Below are 6,000 nucleotides of genomic sequence, written 5' to 3'. Positions count from 1 at the left end.
GTCCTGCAAAACGATTCCCAGACGAAAAGTTTTTGAGCTCTGAAAATCGCAAAAAAGCAAGGCTAACCCCTTTGGATTTTTTCAGTCAAAATTTGGCCGATTTTGAAAAGTAATATAAGTGACTTTGTGATGCACTATATCGACGTAATTTTGCGAGAGGAATCGACTGCGCACAGTCCGAATACGCTGCGAGCAACGTGTCAAGAGTTACGGCCAAAAAATGTAAAATTTTCTTTGTAATTTCTCTGCTGCTTGTCCCACGCACTTTTTGATGTCTTTTTCGGATTCCTGAGGGTCAAATTAGTCGGAAAAGGGTCCTGCAAAACGATTCCCAGACGAAAAGTTTTTGAGCTCTGAAAATCGCAAAAAAGCAAGGCTAACCCCTTTGGATTTTTTCAGTCAAAATTTGGCCGATTTTGAGAAGTAATAAAAGCGACTTTGTGATGCACTATATCGACGTAATTTTGCGAGAGGAATCGACTGCGCACAGTCCGAATACGCTGCGAGCAACGTGTCAAGAGTTACGGCCAAAAAATGGAAAATTTTCTTTGTAATTTCTCTGCTGCTTGTCCCACGCACTTTTTGATGTCTTTTTCGGATTCCTGAGGGTCAAATTAGTCGGAAAAGGGTCCTGCAAAACGATTCCCAGACGAAAAGTTTTTGAGCTCTGAAAATCGCAAAAAAGCAAGGCTAACCCCTTTGGATTTTTTCAGTCAAAATTTGGCCGATTTTGAGAAGTAATAAAAGCGACTTTGTGATGCACTCTATCGACGTAATTTTGCGAGAGGAATCGACTGCGCACAGTCCGAATACGCTGCGAGCAACGTGTCAAGAGTTACGGCCAAAAAATGGAAAATTTTCTTTGTAATTTCTCTGCTGCTTGTCCCACGCACTTTTTGATGTCTTTTTCGGATTCCTGAGGGTCAAATTAGTCGGAAAAGGGTCCTGCAAAACGATTCCCAGACGAAAAGTTTTTGAGCTCTGAAAATCGCAAAAAAGCAAGGCTAACCCCTTTGGATTTTTTCAGTCAAAATTTGGCCGATTTTGAGAAGTAATAAAAGCGACTTTGTGATGCACTATATCGACGTAATTTTGCGAGAGGAATCGACTGCGCACAGTCCGAATACGCTGCGAGCAACGTGTCAAGAGTTACGGCCAAAAAATGTAAAATTTTCTTTGTAATTTCTCTGCTGCTTGTCCCACGCACTTTTTGATGTCTTTTTCGGATTCCTGAGGGTCAAATTAGTCGGAAAAGGGTCCTGCAAAACGATTCCCAGACGAAAAGTTTTTGAGCTCTGAAAATCGCAAAAAAGCAAGGCTAACCCCTTTGGATTTTTTCAGTCAAAATTTGGCCGATTTTGAGAAGTAATAAAAGCGACTTTGTGATGCACTATATCGACGTAATTTTGCGAAAGGAATCGATTGCGCACAGTCCGAATACGCTGCGAGCAACGTGTCCATAGTAACGGGCTGAAAATGGAAAATTTTCTTTGTAATTTCTCTGCTGTTGGTCCTAGGCACTTTTTAATGTCTTTTCTCGGATTCCTGAGGGATCGAGTAGCCGAAAAAGCATCCTGCAGAACGATTCTGAGACGAAAAGTTTTCGAGCTCTGAAAATCGCCAAAAAGCAAGGCTAACTCCTTTGGATTTTTTCAGTCTATTCATAACAGATTTCGGAAAATACTGAAATCGATTCGTTGATACCCTATGTTGGTGTTATTTTGCGAGAGGATTTCATTGCGCACAGTCTTGACACATTGCAAGCAATGAAACAACTCACGGCTGAAAAACATCTAATTTGCACTGGGTTTTCAAAGAGATGGAGAACAAAAATCACAAACTCATCACTACAAAGTTTCAGTTTCCGTTTATTTATTATGTCCCAGTTATAGTACAAGTGACCAGGTGTCAGTGTATACTACTTTACCAAATTTCTAAATAGTATGATATAATATCTTATACTAATACATTATACTGATGATATATTATACCAATAATTTTTCTAATATTATATGATATATTGGTGCTACTATTTTATGTAACCTGGATTAAAATGAATAATAAATGAATTTCTCTGTATTTTCTGCGTATCTTCTTAGTTGTTGGTCCTATGATTCCCTGAATGCCTTCCTCACAATCCGTTAGATTCAATTAGCATAGAATTCAAGCGTCGTTTGGGTCGATTACCGAAACGGAAAGTTTTTCGCTCGAAAAAGAACGAAGTCTGACCCCTTTCGATTTTATTAGTTGAAATTTGGCTGATTATGAGAAATATTTGGAGTATCTCCGAAATGCCCTATATCGACGTAATTTTGCGAGAGGCATCGATTGCTTGTAGTCCGAATACGCTGCAAGCAACGTATCAAGAGTTACGGCCAAAAAATGAAAATTTTAGTCTGTAATTTCACAGCTGTTGGTCTCACGATATTTCTGAGGTTTTTTCGCATTTCTGAGGGTCCAATTAGTCGGAAAAGGGTCCTGCAAAACGATGCGCAGACGAAAAGTTTTTGAGCTCTGAAAGTCGCAAAAAAGCGAGGCTAACCCCTTTGGATTTTTTCAGTCAAAATTTGGCCGATTTCACAAAGTAATAAGAGCGACTTTGTGATGCACCATATCGACGTAATTTTGCGAGAGGAATCGACTGCGCACAGTCCGAATACGCTGCGAGCAACGTGTCAAGAGTTACGGCCAAAAAATGGAAAATTTTCTTTGTAATTTCTCTGCTGCTTGTCCCACGCACTTTTTGATGTCTTTTTCGGATTCCTGAGGGTCAAATTAGTCGGAAAAGGGTCCTGCAAAACGATTCCCAGACGCAAAGTTTTTGAGCTCTGAAAATCGCAAAAAAGCAAGGCTAACCCCTTTGGATTTTTTCAGTCAAAATTTGGCCGATTTTGAGAAGTAATAAAAGCGACTTTGTGATGCACTATATCGACGTAATTTTGCGAGAGGAATCGACTGCGCACAGTCCGAATACGCTGCGAGCAACGTGTCAAGAGTTACGGCCAAAAAATGGGAAATTTTCTTTGTAATTTCTCTGCTGCTTGTCCCACGCACTTTTTGATGTCTTTTTCGGATTCCTGAGGGTCAAATTAGTCGGAAAAGGGTCCTGCAAAACGATTCCCAGACGAAAAGTTTTTGAGCTCTGAAAATCGCAAAAAAGCAAGGCTAACCCCTTTGGATTTTTTCAGTCAAAATTTGGCCGATTTTGAGAAGTAATAAAAGCGACTTTGTGATGCACTATATCGACGTAATTTTGCGAGAGGAATCGACTGCGCACAGTCCGAATACGCTGCGAGCAACGTGTCAAGAGTTACGGCCAAAAAATGTAAAATTTTCTTTGTAATTTCTCTGCTGCTTGTCCCACGCACTTTTTGATGTCTTTTTCGGATTCCTGAGGGTCAAATTAGTCGGAAAAGGGTCCTGCAAAACGATTCCCAGAAGAAAAGTTTTTGAGCTCTGAAAATCGCAAAAAAGCAAGGCTAACCCCTTTGGATTTTTTCAGTCAAAATTTGGCCGATTTTGAAAAGTAATAAAAGCGACTTTGTGATGCACTATATCGACGTAATTTTGCGAAAGGAATCGACTGCGCACAGTCCGAATACGCTGCGAGCAACGTGTCAAGAGTTACGGCCAAAAAATGGAAAATTTTCTTTGTAATTTCTCTGTTGCTTGTCCCACGCACTTTTTGATGTCTTTTTCGGATTCCTGAGGGTCAAATTAGTCGGAAAAGGGTCCTGCAAAACGATTCCCAGACGAAAAGTTTTTGAGCTCTGAAAATCGCAAAAAAGCAAGGCTAACCCCTTTGGATTTTTTCAGTCAAAATTTGGCCGATTTTGAGAAGTAATAAAAGCGACTTTGTGATGCACTATATCGACGTAATTTTGCGAGAGGAATCGACTGCGCACAGTCCGAATACGCTGCGAGCAACGTGTCAAGAGTTACGGCCAAAAAATGTAAAATTTTCTTTGTAATTTCTCTGCTGCTTGTCCCACGCACTTTTTGATGTCTTTTTCGGATTCCTGAGGGTCAAATTAGTCGGAAAAGGGTCCTGCAAAACGATTCCCAGACGAAAAGTTTTTGAGCTCTGAAAATCGCAAAAAAGCAAGGCTAACCCCTTTGGATTTTTTCAGTCAAAATTTGGCCGATTTTGAGAAGTAATAAAAGCGACTTTGTGATGCACTCTATCGACGTAATTTTGCGAGAGGAATCGACTGCGCACAGTCCGAATACGCTGCGAGCAACGTGTCAAGAGTTACGGCCAAAAAATGGAAAATTTTCTTTGTAATTTCTCTGCTGCTTGTCCCACGCACTTTTTGATGTCTTTTTCGGATTCCTGAGGGTCAAATTAGTCGGAAAAGGGTCCTGCAAAACGATTCCCAGACGAAAAGTTTTTGAGCTCTGAAAATCGCAAAAAAGCAAGGCTAACCCCTTTGGATTTTTTCAGTCAAAATTTGGCCGATTTTGAGAAGTAATAAAAGCGACTTTGTGATGCACTATATCGACGTAATTTTGCGAGAGGAATCGACTGCGCACAGTCCGAATACGCTGCGAGCAACGTGTCAAGAGTTACGGCCAAAAAATGTAAAATTTTCTTTGTAATTTCTCTGCTGCTTGTCCCACGCACTTTTTGATGTCTTTTTCGGATTCCTGAGGGTCAAATTAGTCGGAAAAGGGTCCTGCAAAACGATTCCCAGACGAAAAGTTTTTGAGCTCTGAAAATCGCAAAAAAGCAAGGCTAACCCCTTTGGATTTTTTCAGTCAAAATTTGGCCGATTTTGAGAAGTAATAAAAGCGACTTTGTGATGCACTATATCGACGTAATTTTGCGAAAGGAATCGATTGCGCACAGTCCGAATACGCTGCGAGCAACGTGTCCATAGTAACGGGCTGAAAATGGAAAATTTTCTTTGTAATTTCTCTGCTGTTGGTCCTAGGCACTTTTTAATGTCTTTTCTCGGATTCCTGAGGGATCGAGTAGCCGAAAAAGCATCCTGCAGAACGATTCTGAGACGAAAAGTTTTCGAGCTCTGAAAATCGCCAAAAAGCAAGGCTAACTCCTTTGGATTTTTTCAGTCTATTCATAACAGATTTCGGAAAATACTGAAATCGATTCGTTGATACCCTATGTTGGTGTTATTTTGCGAGAGGATTTCATTGCGCACAGTCTTGACACATTGCAAGCAATGAAACAACTCACGGCTGAAAAACATCTAATTTGCACTGGGTTTTCAAAGAGATGGAGAACAAAAATCACAAACTCATCACTACAAAGTTTCAGTTTCCGTTTATTTATTATGTCCCAGTTATAGTACAAGTGACCAGGTGTCAGTGTATACTACTTTACCAAATTTCTAAATAGTATGATATAATATCTTATACTAATACATTATACTGATGATATATTATACCAATAATTTTTCTAATATTATATGATATATTGGTGCTACTATTTTATGTAACCTGGATTAAAATGAATAATAAATGAATTTCTCTGTATTTTCTGCGTATCTTCTTAGTTGTTGGTCCTATGATTCCCTGAATGCCTTCCTCACAATCCGTTAGATTCAATTAGCATAGAATTCAAGCGTCGTTTGGGTCGATTACCGAAACGGAAAGTTTTTCGCTCGAAAAAGAACGAAGTCTGACCCCTTTCGATTTTATTAGTTGAAATTTGGCTGATTATGAGAAATATTTGGAGTATCTCCGAAATGCCCTATATCGACGTAATTTTGCGAGAGGCATCGATTGCTTGTAGTCCGAATACGCTGCAAGCAACGTATCAAGAGTTACGGCCAAAAAATGAAAATTTTAGTCTGTAATTTCACAGCTGTTGGTCTCACGATATTTCTGAGGTTTTTTCGCATTTCTGAGGGTCCAATTAGTCGGAAAAGGGTCCTGCAAAACGATGCGCAGACGAAAAGTTTTTGAGCTCTGAAAGTCGCAAAAAAGCAAGGCTAACCCCTTTGGATTTTTCCAGTCGAAATTTGGCCGATTCTGAGG

Source organism: Diprion similis, chromosome 10 (genome assembly GCF_021155765.1).
Source record: "Diprion similis isolate iyDipSimi1 chromosome 10, iyDipSimi1.1, whole genome shotgun sequence".
NCBI lineage: Eukaryota > Metazoa > Arthropoda > Insecta > Hymenoptera > Diprionidae > Diprion > Diprion similis.
Note: the sequence above shows the minus strand (reverse complement) of the source record.